Genomic DNA, 14,931 nt, shown 5'->3' with positions numbered 1-14,931 from the left:
CTCCCAACTCAAATGGCTACAACTCCCAAACCTATTAACACTCAATCAACTGGCCATAGCCCACAAAATAATTCACCAACCCAATGTCTGCCCCGCACTTACTAACTTAATCCAATCTAATATAAATCAAAGATCACTCCGGTCCTCAAACAAAATAATGTTAAAGGTTACCCAACCCCTCAACACACTAGGCACCTCCCTCTACTCTTATAAAATTGCCAAGCTCTTGAACAATCTTCCCATCCCATAGCAAAAACCCTAACTATCATGAGTTCAAACGCCTCCTAAAAGAACATTTAGCAAATCATTCGCTCTGCTCCTGTCATACTCTTGGTAAAGTCTACATGCTCCCCAACTATATCTCATATCACAACTATACCCCAACTATATCACATATTACTGCTGTTTCTCCTAACTAGCACAACCCCCATAACTACTGTTTATCTCCTCATAGCTAATGTTTTACTTACATTTCTCCTATTAGAAGTTAGAGTGGTCTTAAATCCTAGGCAAGCACACCAATTGTACATTGTACCATTCCTGGCACTGTTACAATATGTCTCCTTTTAACAAATATTTGGTCAAATACATCGTTTTGAAACCGTATTTCATATTGTTACCATAATTAATTGTTTTACTTTTTGAAGTATACAATGATATAAATCAAACATTATTAATATTTGTTTAATTTGTTAGTATTGTTAGAATTCACTACTATATGTCAGGAGCTTTTCTCGCTGGGGTCACTGCTGAAAATGGGCTTCTGGCCCAGATGGACATTATCCAGAAAACAAATGTAATAAATAAATAAATAAATAATAAAATTGAAGACATATAGATGAGAGGAGTGAAGAAGTTGCATTTTAATTTAAGGTAACTGCAAGACCTGCCAGTGAAAGGTACTCTGTGATAATTTTGTATTCCTTGGCTTATAGTTTACAAACCTACATTGTTTCTATGTTTTGTTCTTGTTTTATTGCAGCTTGTATTACTTTAAATGTGTTATTTTACTTTACTTTTATTTTATTTTTTGCTTGAGTTTTAAAATAAATGTCTTGGTTAAGGTCAGTTTTTTAAACATTAGTGTTGCATTATTTTATTGTAAAAGGAGTAATTCTATTTGAATTATGTGGGGAGAGGGCTAGGAAGTTGAGTTTTTATTTAAACTAAGCAGGATAAGTTTAAATAAGGGGCAGCTGAAAAACACCATTTTTATTTAAGGTAAACAGAACAGGACAAGGTTTTAATATAGTTTCATAGGTGTATACTAGACTGATGACCAGTAGGGCCTTTATAAGTCTAGCTATATATCACATATTTATCCTACAAGCATTTTGAGCCTTAGAGGTTATTTTAAGGGGTATATTTAAGCCAGGGCATGATTTACAGACTGATTCTGTCCATTAGAGATAGGTGCTAGACCTGGGGTGAATATCATATTTCCCTTATACTAGTCCAGGTTACACTTGCATAGGGTTAAGGAAGAACTCTAATTCACATGGATGGGAGGCCTGTTCCAGAGGAGGTAAATTCTCTGAGACACGTACCTTTCCTTCCAGCATGTCCTATTTATGTCACAAGAAAATTTCAAGTCCCTAGACTGAGTTGTTCTAATGCTATTGATTTTTGCAGATGTGCAGAAGGTCCATCATAGTTGTATCCAAGGATACTTTGCATGTCTTATTTAATTTACTTTTATTTTATTTTTCTCTTGAGTTTTAAAAGAGTAAAATTCCAAAATTGGAAAAACTCCCTTGTCAGCCTCAGTAAGAAGCTGAGATCCCTCATAAAATCATTCAAAGCTAGTTACGAGAACAACATTGCCACAAATTCTAAAGACAACCACAAGGCATTCTATAGTTATGTCAAGAATCTCAATGACAACACTCAGATCTGCTGTGAGTTACAGCACAATGGCACTAAACATACAGAACCAGCTGATATGTTCAGTGCAAATTTCACCCCCCTCTCACCCCCTAAAGGGCCAATCCTCCTTTACCTATACCAGATGAATGCCAAGTCCCTGTAATCAAGGCCACACAGGTGAAAAATGCATTTGCCAAAGCCAAAAATACAGCATCCATGGGACCTGACAACATCCCAGGCTGTGTTCTGCACTCACTCCAAGATGAACTGGCACCCCACCTAAGTACCATGTTCAACCTTAGCCTCACTACAGGCTTTGTGCCTACTGAATGGTGCACAGCTACAGTGATCCCACTCTACAAGGGGGGATTCACCACAGACCCCGGGAATTACCGACCCATCAGTCTGATGAGTCTGATCTGCAAGGCCATGGAATGTATCATCATGGAAATTATAAACAAAGACATAGGTAACCTGCAAACTCTGGACCCCATCCAGTTTGGGTTTGTGAAAGGTAGATCATGTCTCTTAAACCTGATTGACTTCTTTGAAGCAGTCACCAAAGCCATGGACGATGGTAAGACGGTTCACACAGCCTATCTAGACCTTACCAATGCCTTCAACACCATCCCCCACTCTGTTATCATTCTGTAGACTGCAGAACCGACAACTGGAAAAGAACACCTATTACCTCTGTGTCTTGAGACACTACAATCCTGTAAGCCAGCAACAAAAATCAGATGAAAAATCTCAACAACGGCCCACGGTGATAAAATGAATTTAATAAGACAAACTCAACAATAAAATAGCTGACGGTTAAGCCTTAGGTTATGATTGATGTTATTACCTGGGGGGGCAGTTGAGGGGGAAGAGTGGTAAATCTGGAGATGAATTTGTCAGCTGGCGAATTTGCTACATCCTCCAGCTCTATGTAATTGGTTTCATTAACCATCAGTTCTATGCACTTTTGTGTATTGTGTTTAAGGGTATGGACATAGCTACAGGACGCCTTGTGATTTTCCTTGGACTGGGAGCCTATCGTTACCTCAAAATTGGCTTTTGGTAGACTTAGTTGGTCCTCTTAGCGGTTTGTTTAGACTGACAAGAGAGCTTTTATCCTGCTGGACAGTGCCCTAATTTTAGCTAGGGCTTTTTTCCTTTTGTTGTACAATCTGTTTATATGTAGATTCCACCAGGGTGGTTTGTTTTCTGAGATTGTTCTGGGCTTGTTTCTGGTAGGTACAGCTGTCACTATGCTTCTATTAACATAATAGTAGTAGGCTCCTGTGTACAATTCTGCAGAGCTAGTTGTGGTCTCCTGGTTTGGGGTGGCTTGATGTCAAGTAATCACTTAATAATAGATAGTTTGCTTTAAAGTATCTCCCAGCTGTTACAGGGTTTTCTGGGGTCACAGCATTGATTTTTATTTCAAAGGAGACAGCATTATGGTCTAACCTTAAAAGAGAAGACTGTACAATGGGGAGGGAGGTGCAGTGTTCTGCCACATTTGTGAGTACCTGATCCAGTATGTTTGCACCCCTAATGGGAAAATGGACTAACTGGTCCAGGGAGTTTGTGTTTAAACAGTCCAGAAATCACTGGGTCTGTAGGTTTGGGGCTGTGTAGGATTCTCATTTTTGAGGGGTAGTTAAAGTCCCCCATATTTGAATATGGTATTGGTCAGAATGGTAAGTGTCTCCAGTAGGTCATAGAAGGTGATCTATAGCTTGCAAGGATATGATATGGGACTCTGCCTATGGTAATTTGGGCATGGTGAAGCTCAAGTACATCATTCTCTATAACCAACATTGAGGTGTGATGTTTCTGATGTAAATCAAGACACTTCCACTTATAGTCCCTGCCTGTGCAGTAGCTTGTCTACATGTATGGAAGGCATTATATCCCTGCCCTTCTGTGGTACCCTCTGTGCCTTTAAAATATGTCTCAGTAACTGCACAGATGTCTGCATCCTCCAACTTGAGGAGAGCTTGAAGAGAGTGGAATTTCTTGTTTAGGCTCCTATCAGTGAGTAGTAATAACTTTAGATTCTCTTGCATTGAGTTTGCTAAGTTGGAAGGTTTGTCAATTTGGCACTGCCTAAAAAAACGTAATATTCAAAAGCCTAGCAGGGACAGGTGCAGACCATCCTTGGCAAAGCATTGTGGTCTGTTGATCATATCCCCCCATGCTGACAAATATCATACCTCTTTGAATGACACCAAACTAAGTCAATTATTAAAGTCAATTATCTTCTGCCGATATAGTGGCATCATACTTGCTGAAGCTAGAATGCTGCTCAGTGCTAGGCTCATACTAGTCTGGGATACATAGTCCAAGAGCTCCATAACATCTATCATCATATAGTCCAGAGAGGTATATCTCAGGTCATTTACACCCACATGGACTTTGACTGAGTCATACTGGTACTTGTGGTTTAAAATCTGAGTGTGTGAGTGACTTGGTAGATCCTGACCCCTGATGGGCAACTGACTCTGATTTATTTCCTTGTTCAGCCTGGTGAGTGGGGTATCCATGTGTCACAACAGAGTCCCCTGTGAATAGGGTATTGTTGAATGTGGTTGCTCACCTTATGGGCTTTGCAGTTTAGGCTCCATGTGGTGTGTTGTATGTGAGGTGCTGGATGATGTTTCAGTAGAGTACTTTTGAGTTTCCTGAGGATAATTGATGCAGTGTGAGTGTCTGGGAGGTCTTTAGGGTTTAGAAAGCTTGTTTTTTAGTGCATCTGGATATGTCGGTCTATGTGTTGTGTGCATACTATGCATGGTGGGTGTAGTGTGTGGGCTGCTGGCAACCTGATTGTTATTCTGAGTGCTTGTATGTGAATGACTTGCTTCCACGGACATTGTGTAATTACATCTCTCTCATACTGTATTGGTTGGTTGGTTGTCAGTGAACATGAGACAATTGCTACACTGTCTCACAATGCCTGTATCAACCAGACTGATGATGGAGAAATTGGGAAAATACATATACATTATGTCAGAGCCTTCAATGTGACCTACAATGGTGTGGTACAAGAACAGGTAATAGCCAGCTAGCTTGGGTGCTTTTGAAGTGAGAAGCACAAACCAGGCAATGCAGGAGAAGATTCATGGAGCAGTGTTCCTTTGAGCATGTACTAATTGCCCTTTGCACAGCTGAATTACTGGGTACCATTTCAGGGGTAGTTTTATACAGAAAGTTTATTTTCCAAACACCTCTGTGTCTATGCAAGACCTTGCTAAACACCAATAGCCCTCTGGCCAATAAAACAATTTTACTTTAAGCCATCCTGTTTGTTTCCCAACTCCCAGGCTACCTTCTACTGCCACTAGATGAGTAATCCTAAGTCTTCTTATAGGCTCATAGGTTCATATGAGGCCACTAGGCTAATGACCCTGGGACCTATTCATGTAAAAACCTAAATACCCTAATTGATCAAGTTTAGACAGTCATTGTTAGCAGTGCGATATGTACCGACTGCCCCTGTCCATGAGGGACATAGGTGCCACCCCACAAGATGAATTTACGGTCACCCATCCAGTTGCAAGGCTGTACTTGAATAGGGTCATTGAGGAGCTCTCCTTCATATGGAGTGGAAGCTTATTCCAGAGGAGCGATAATCACTGGAAGATAAATCTGTCTCTCCAGCATTTTCTGTTGGTGTCATAGACTAGGTTGAGATCTCTGGAGTGAGTTATTCTTGTTCCATTTGATTTGCGGATATGCAGCAGTTCCATTTGGGTTGGGTCCGAGACTGCTCTGTAGGCCAGTCACAGGTTGACTCTCAGTTGTCTGCATTTTATGTAGTACAGTGACAGGGCTTTTAGTCTTTCCATGTATGTCATGTTTTGGAGGCCTTGGATTCTCTTGGTAAGAAAGCTCTGCGGGATCTCCAGTTGATGTAGGTGCCTGGTGAGGTACATACAGAAGGGAGTGTTGCACTTGATTAGTGGTCTGATAAGGGTCAAGTACAATTGCACTATAACCTCCATGTTATTAGATGTGATGCCCTTATTTATGCGATGCACAATTTAGAATGCTTTTCTTACCACAACAGACACATGGTAATTGAAATTTAGATTGTTATCAACCTTATTCCCAAGTCTTGCACCACTAAGTTTGTGCTTAGAGGGGTGTTATCTATAGCATAATTAGCAGGGGCTACTTCTTTACCAAAGGAGATAATGAGGCTTTTTTTGTGTTAAGTTTTAATCCATGAGTTTGGCACCAGTCATTTGTCTGTGTCAGCCCTTTCTGTAACATTTTAATATTGTTGGAGGACTCTATGACTGTGCCCTGTTTATTGTCATCTGCAAAAGTGATAAGCCATAGACCATCTACCTTCACCTGGACTTCAGAGAAATAGATTCCAAAAAGTAGAGGGCCCAGCACAGATCCTTGTGGTACCCAGCTGGTAACTGGTCTACTGGTGGAGGTGAACTCCCTAAACCTGACAGTGTGCATTCTGTCAGTGAGCCAGTTTGCTACCCATCTAGTAATGTATGGGTTGATCGCAAGCTGGGAAAGCTTTTCCATAATACCCAAATGTGGGACTGTGTCAAAAGCTTTGGTTAAATCAAGATAGGTGGTATGTACTGTTTTCCCCTCATCCAGGCCTTTGGTGACATTCTCAAAGAATCCCACCAGGTTTAATAAACAAGATCTACAATTGACAAAGCCAAACTCGGTCCAGTCAAGAGTTTGAACGTTACCTATCTCCTTGTAGGTAAGGTCCATGATGATTCTTTCCATGGCCTTGCAGATAAGTCTGGTTAGGCTTATTGGTCGATAGTTCCATGGTCAGTTGATGGACCTACTTTGTGCAAGGGGATTACTGTTACTGTTCTCCACTCTGCTAGGACAAAGCCAGTTTTCAGGCTATGATTAAAGAGAGTGCCAAGTGATTCTGCTAGGTCTTGTCTAAGATTGTCAAGTATGTTGGTCCCATAGAAGATGTGTTTTTGGCCCTGGAGGGAGCTTGTATGATCTGTTTTTTGGAGATGCTCAGTAGAGGACTCTGGTGATGGCAATGATTTGGGGTATGTCAGCTGGGGATGGAGGGTGAAGTTATCATTAAATCTGCCAGCTAGCAGGTTGGTAATTTCCTCAGGTTCAATATGAGTGGCACTATTTACTATAAGTTCAGCACACAGCATTCCCTCTTGGGTTTTGGATGTAGCTAAATAATGCATTATGATTCTCTTTAGCTAGGGATACTAATTTAAACTCATAGCTAGCCTTAGAGAACTTAACAATATATCTTATTTGCTTGTTCAAGCTGTGGAGGGTATTCTTGCTCTGTTGGTTAGATGCCTCCTGTTCTTAGATATCCATTTCTTTCTTTTGTTGTATAACTTATTTATAGTTACAGTCCAGTACAGGGTGGCTTGTCTTTTTTAAGGAAGACCTTGTTTTGTTCCTGGTATGTATGGCTGAGTCAATGCATTTATTTCAGTGGCTTTATAGGGCATTTGTGCATTCCTCGCATAGAAGACATTGTTGCCTATGCTGACAGGGGCTTTGAAACTTTTTATACCATTGCTTAGTAGGCAATAGTTTGCTATGGAGAAATTTTTCAGTTTTTTACTCCTGTAGGGATGGCAGGTTTGATTTTTACTTCAAATGAGGCAGATTTATGGTCTGACCTTACTAGAGATGGCAACACAGGGGGCCATGCAGTGATCCCCATTGTTGGTGAGCATTAGGTCCAGGACATTTGAGCCCCTTTTGGGGGTCTGGACCAACTGTTTAGAGCATTTTAATTAGCAAAGTCCAGGAACCTCGTAGTGACTGTGTTTGTGCTTGTGTAGGTCTCCCATGAACAGGATATTTGGCTGTATTTTGAGTGACTCTAGCAAGTCCAGGTAGGTGGAGTGCTTCTCCTGGTTCATGGTGGGGATCCTGTAGCTAGTGATGATATGGAAGGCTGTTTTCCTATAGTTAATTGGATCTGGAGTAGCTCCAGAGAGTCACAGTGTTTCACCAGTCTTGAGGTGTATTTGGATTTGATGAATATGGATACACATCCACCTTTGGTTCTTTCATGAACATTTTGGGGTCTAAACAGGGTGAAAGGCATTGTAGCCTTGTATGGCTGGGGTGCTTTCACTGCCCTTGAACCAGGTCTTTGTGACTACACAAATGACAGCATCTTCCAAGGTGAGGAGTGCTTCCAGGGAGTGCAGTTTACTGTTTAAGTTCCTCACATTAAGCAGCATGTCCTTGAGTTTGTCTTTAGTGGGTTTCTTTACATTGGAAGTTTTGTTGTTTGGACATTGCCTAAAAAGGCATTATGGGGAAGGCAAGCATCTTTGCCAGTATGCTAAAGCCTTGAGGAGACAGGTGAAGGCCATCTCTGGCAAAGCAGCATGGACCGTCAACCATGTCTTCCCAGGCAGATAGATACTGGATCCCCACAAAGTGACAACAGAGCTAAGCCAATTATTGAAATCAATCACTTTTTGTCTATATTGTGGCATCGTCCTCAGTGAAGGTAGAGGAACATAACTGCCTGGGACACATAATCTGAGAATTTGGTCATGCCTCTCTTCATATAGTCAAGGGAGGTACATCTCAATTCATTTATACCAACATGTACTACGACAGAGTCATAATGGTAATTGTTGCTGAGTAACTTGAGTGCGTGCATGATATAACAGATCCTAGCACCTGACAGGCAGCTGACCGTGACCTTCTCACTATTCAGTCACCAATAACTAGAACATTTGGTTTTGAGGTGTTTTGCCTTAGGGGTTTAATTGCTGAGACACTGATATGTGTGCTGTTGTGCATGGTGATGGATTCTGGTCATGCACCAGCATGTGTATGTTTGCACTTGGGAGGTCTCTGGCTTTTGGTAGGCTCTTAGTGAATACCTCCAAATATGTGGGTTTATGTGTCTTGACCTTCTGTTGTGTGAGAGGGAAGTTGTGTATGCTGACAACCTGTTGTATGTCTTGCTTGTTGTATTGTGAGAGGACTGATTCTAATTTCATGGTATAGTTACATCTCTCACATACTGTATTTGTTTAGTTTAGGAGCAAGTGGTTGTCAATGTACATGAGGCAATTGCTACATTGCCTCAGGATGCTCATGTCAATCAGGCTGGCTGGAGAAATGGTAGTAAACTGTCCGTCCATTATGCCAGGTATATATTATAGTGACTCGTGGAGATGGATAGGGTGGACCTGCATTTGCTTGTAAGACCAGCAAGGGAGGCTATCCTGTCGATGTCTAAGGGTGGAAGACTACATCAATGCCTTAGAAACTGCAGCTGGGTTGTTTGCTGGGTGGCAATGAGCAACTGTGTTTCTCACAGAGAGTGAGTGGAGCTAAGAAGAGTTCACTAGCAGGTATCAAGGGAACATTTTTGTTTCTAAGCATTTGCATCTATACAGCACAGTGGTAAACCCCAATTAAACATTTGTAACACTAACTAGCCAATGGGAGAGCCCAAAACTGGGCCTTTTACTAACAATCCCCAACTCAGATGTGTCCTGGGCTGCACACTTCTGCCACAAGGGTGCAGGATGGACTTCTTAATGTAGGATTGCTGGTTTTAGTGCTCAAATCTATCTACACTTCTCTATGGCTCTCTCATATATACTAACCTTTGAAAATCTGACCTCAACAATCTAGAATCTTGTTACAATAAGATTGCTAAATTTGCCACTAATCACCCCACACATATCCCATGACTGCTCAGCTTTGTCAATATTAAACTGGCTAGAGCTCCCTAGCATTCTATCTCTCAATCAACTATCCTTAGCCCATAATATAATCTACCATCTCAACAACTGCCCTGACATCTCCTCTTTAGTTCAGTCGAATACTAATAGCAGATCCCTCAGATCTTCCAACAAACTCCTACTAAAGATATCCAACTTCCACAACCAACAAAGTGACTCCCTCTATTCACACAAAATAGCCAAACTCTGGAACACCCTTCCAGACACAATAACAAAACACCCAGTACATGACTAATTCAAATCACTCTTAAATGAACACCTTAAAAAACACTGTCTGTGCTCCTGCCACTCCCCAGGTTAATCTTTTTTTCACCACCCCTATTCTACCTCCCCCACCTTGCCTTTTAACTTTATTCTACCTACTATCTAGTGTTTTTGCTTATCGGTACTGTAATTGTACAGACCTACAGATTGCATTGTATCTTCTGCCATTGGCTATTACTACAACAATAATTGTTCAGTTCTACTGATTTTTTCTATTATATTTACTGCTACTTAATTGTGTTTGTACTAATGATTGTCTTGTACTACTGTGGAGTTTTTTTTCCTCCCTGGGTCTTCAATATATACAGGACCTTGCATTTTACTGTCTCGAGATGCTGTAAGTAATTCTACTGTACTAATGCTTGCTGTTACTATATTTATGTTTGTTGTATATATTACTGTGAAGCTTTTCTCTCTGGGTCTCCGCTGAAAACAGGCCTCTGGCCCAGTTGGACATACCCGGTCAATAAATGTAATAAATAAATAAATAAATAAAAATAAGTAATACCAAACAGCCTAGATTCAGCAAATCTGAATCTAGCCTATGCTATGAAATACAGAAGTACCAGGATTTTAAAGTGCAGAAAACAACAGTCACAGCAGCAACAACAGCAAAAAATGGAAGAGCAATAAAGAAAAATACAGTTCAAACAATGCAATGCAAGCTTTAAATATACTTAATTTTTGTAGATCACAGTCATTAGCGGACCAGAGTTCCGCTGTGGCGACCCCTAACTGGGAAAAGCCAAAAGACACAACAACAGTGTATGCCTCTGATTTAGTTTAAACTCACTCCGGGTCTCTGACTAAGTTGCCAAACTCTGAGCGGCTCCGCTAAACTGATCTTAATGTGAAAACACAGAAAAGTTAGGTAAAATTGAAAAGCCAACAGAAACAAATTCAACAGCTAACTAAGACAACAATTTTGCAGTGATTTTCAAGCAGTTAATCCAGCAGCAAGGACATTGGAAAACATATTTGTACCCTACCCACCCATTACCTATTGCATTTGTAAAGCCAGTGAAATTTGAGTTGCCCATCCCTTATGTAAATTTATAATCTCCTTCCTGTCATAACATATCTGCTTATACCAGTCACCACTATAAGATTATATCGTGGAGGCATTCCTCATAGTCTGATAATTTTCAGTTACTCTCACTTTTTTATCTTCATATTCACTAGGTGAAGACTGCGACCTAGAGCACTGACCATTTTCCAGCTGAGTTTTGAAATCTGCAGCATCTGGAATGGGACTACCAACTACTGGAACACCAGTTAGCCACTTCTTGGGATCCAATTTATATTCCAGTACTGATGTTTTCCTCCTGATGAAAGAAGAAGCAGAGGGACAATGATTCCTAGCCTTCCTATGAGGCTACTGACTACTGAAGATCCTGTGAACCACTTCTCAGCAGCCAGCTTAATGTTAGTGCTATGGTTTTAGGGTAAAGGAGCATAGAGATGGCCATAGTTGTCATCCTTCTCATGTACTTAACTCTCTTCCAGATGGAGAATTGCTAAGGGTTAGTAGATCATGTAGTGAGAAGGAAGTTTTAGAGAGGGAAATGCTTAATAGGTGTGTAATGTTCAAACAAAGGGGGTATAGTATGGATATTATTAGGAAGGCTTTAGAACGATTCTGTTCAAAGAATAAAAATAAGGTAGTTGATAGGTTCAGTGGTGACAGAAGGATATTTAATTATTCTAGTAGTGGTGAAAATAAGAAACTGTATTTTGTAACATCATTTAATGTATTGTCTAATGAAATAATACGTATCATAAACTATTACTGGCCATTTCTCTTAGAAGGTAGAAATAAGGTTACTCATTTATGGCATGTCCCTTTGATTTCCTTTAAGAGGGGATGTTATTTAAAAGACATGTTAGTCCATGGAAAATTTTGTATGCCAAAAGAAAATTGTAGTAATGACATTAGTAGATTGGGAATATGGGCATGTGAGGCTTACTCCATTTGCTCTTATGTAACCCAATCCTTTGAGAGAATTAATGGCAGGAGATTTGATCCGGTAGCATAATATACCTGTAATACAATAGGTGTGGTCTATGCGTTAAAGTGTCCCTGCAACCTATTTTATATTGGGGAAAGCAAACGGTCTTTTAGAATTAGGTTGCAGGAACACATAAGATATATTAAAATTAATAGAAAGGAAAGCCCTATTGCATGTCATTTTAATTCTGTACATGGGGGGTATACAGATTTAAGGGGTTGTATTTTAAGCTGAAAATGTTATTTGTTTGAAGAATAAGCTGCTATACAAAGAAACTGTTTTTATTTTAAAATATAATACTATTTGCACCTGCTGGTTTGAATCAGGAATGCAACTAGAAGTATATTTTGTAATGGAAAGGTTTCATATTAGCATATTTTTTACTGAATAATTGATTGATTGTTATATTGATATTAATATAAATGGGGTGTGTATCTTTGTTAGTATTATCTCCTGGAAGGCTTGTATGCCAAAGTGCTAGAGAGTTTGTGAGGTCATTAAATTTGTGCACCTTGAAACACTGGTCTCGGTCGTTTTGTTCTACTTGGCTTCTTTTGCTTGGTGGTTTGGACAATGATTCCTAGCCGTCCTATGAGGCTACTGACTGCTGGAGATCCTGTGAACCACTTCTCAGCAGCCAGCTTAATGTTAGTGCTATTGTTTTAGGATGATGGAACATAGAGACATTGATTATTAGCCATCTGTACTAGGGTGGTGTAGATAGGACAGCTCTAAATAATCTGGCTGACATTTAAGGAGAAACCTCTTTAGTTTAAATTTCCTCTCATTGCACACTGACTTGCTGCATTGTGATTAGCTATTGAACAAGTTACACAGTGCATCCACCAAGAAAAGATTAGAAAAAGCCTACTGACCCCTGCAACATAGGTTCATAGGTTCATAGGTAGGTACTAGGCTATCGGCCCAAGGGCCTACGCAAGCCTAGCCAACAAGGTTCCCTGGCTTACGCCACCCAAGAAAGTTATTTTCCTGTGCTACTGACAAGCAGAGACACAGAAGTGATCCCCGGGGTGTATTTCCTATTTCCCATCTACTCATCAAGATTTTTCTTGAAGAGTGCTAATAAAGAACTTTGCTTGACATAGATGGGTAGCCTGTTCCAGAGTATGGGAAGTTTCTGGGATAGGAATCTAACCCTCCAGCATGTCCTGTTTATTGTGGTGACAAGGTTTAGGTCCCTAGAGCATGTAGCTTGGAGGGATTGGGATTTCTTTAGGTGTTGCATGTCCAACAGCTCTGGGTTTGACATAGCTTTATATGTTAGGCAGAGATCACCTCTGAGTAGGCGATATGCTACGGAGTAAAGCTGGAGTTTTTTGAGGCGGTCAGTGTAGGGCATTTGTTTGAGTCCAGTAATCCTCTTTGTGAGGACTTTGCAGAGTAGTACTACTGATTGCAAGAAAACTGCAACCCATTTCTCTGGAGCCAGTATGGGATTGGTGCTGTTGTTTTGCTTCTGCTAACAGAAGGAGCAGATGGATATTGATTCCTAGCTGGTTTATGTTACAGTGAGACAAAAGCTAATGATAGTCAAATAGAAATCAGTAGGTAAATCAGTGCTGAAAGCAGAGCTTCTTCAGTTTTGTCTTTTTGTTAATTCACCAGGTTAAATAGTTAGTAACTTAACCTGATTACTTATTGGTTCCTTGCAACATGGGTTTACAATCTCCTTTTTTCTCCTTTTATTGACAGCCTGTTAACACTAAGGCCTCTAAAACAGTGTAGTAACTACTTCGTGCTTACTGACAATCCTTTTCTTTTATACTGCACTGATGCAATGTGTGAGAATTGCAAACAGTTGTTCAGTTTGGAGTCTATCCTCTCACACACCATAAATGTTGTAAGCAGCTTACCACCACATTAAAATCACGGGCACTATCGCCACTTATGTTGAGCTTGTAAAGAAATCATCACCAAAGCCTCCTAGGCAGCACTTAGACAAACCACAGCACAAATACAAAATCACCTACACCTTCACCCATATCTAAGAGGAGTTATTCTGGCTCCATGCTCATACCCTTAGGTGTCCAGTGGCTGTAGCCACTCATGGCAGTGTACTAGTTAAAGAAAACTACAGAGGCAGGCAAACTGATGTTCCATTCATCAAAATGAGCAAAAAATGGTCACAATCAGCTGTCTGTCTGGCAGCAAGATTCATGACAGAGCCCTTACCCCAGAGTATAACATAGTAGTTGCCTTCACTAGAGTAAGTGAATTTGGATGCATTACCATTGGGTAGATGCATGGAGACACAGTGAAGCTCTCCATGCATGTGTCCAAGATAGATAGAAAAGACACTTCTTCTTGAGAGTATCTTTGCCATCTCCAGGAATGATGAATGAGTATTTCTGCCATATCTAGGAGTGATGCCATAGTTCATAAACAAAATAATTGACTTCAACAATTGGCTAACTAGCCTGTGACATTCCAGGGGAATCCAATATGTGTTATAACTGTGGCCTGAACGTCTATCCTCAGGACTTCCACATATTGGCTAAGATGTTTTCTGCTGCTACAGTGCCATTTTAGGCAAGCCCCATCTCTTGCACATTCTAACCTAGCATATTTTGCTCTGGCCTATACTGGGATGGCACTGCTCAATGCTAGGACTCTGAACAAATCTATTGCCTAATCTTGACACCCTCTTGATACTTGAGTAGAATCATTATATGTATAAGCAATGAAACTTTGATTTAGTGTACTGAAAGCATGCCTATAGTGTGCTTTTGCTGTGCCTATCTCTCAATCAGACTGTCAGTGAATGTCAGGGAAGTATCCATATTTATTTTCTCCTCAGTACCTCATACCAAATCACACATGACATTGTTTTGTAACCCCTGCATATGGTATTCACACAATGAAGTTAATTACCAATTTATTGCCAGCTATAGTTATTTATCATTGTTTTCTGGTGACCATGATAACTACCTCAGTAATTGAATACTATACGGATTAATCCCAAAGCACTAATCCTGGGTAACTTTAACTATCCATTCATTAACTGGATCTTATACAACAAA

Source organism: Protopterus annectens, chromosome 2.part2, assembly GCF_019279795.1.
Source record: "Protopterus annectens isolate FY-2018-M chromosome 2.part2, PAN1.0, whole genome shotgun sequence".
Taxonomy (NCBI): Eukaryota; Metazoa; Chordata; order Ceratodontiformes; family Protopteridae; genus Protopterus; species Protopterus annectens.
The sequence above is the reverse complement of the archived record's forward strand: the minus strand, read 5'-3'. Positions refer to the sequence as shown.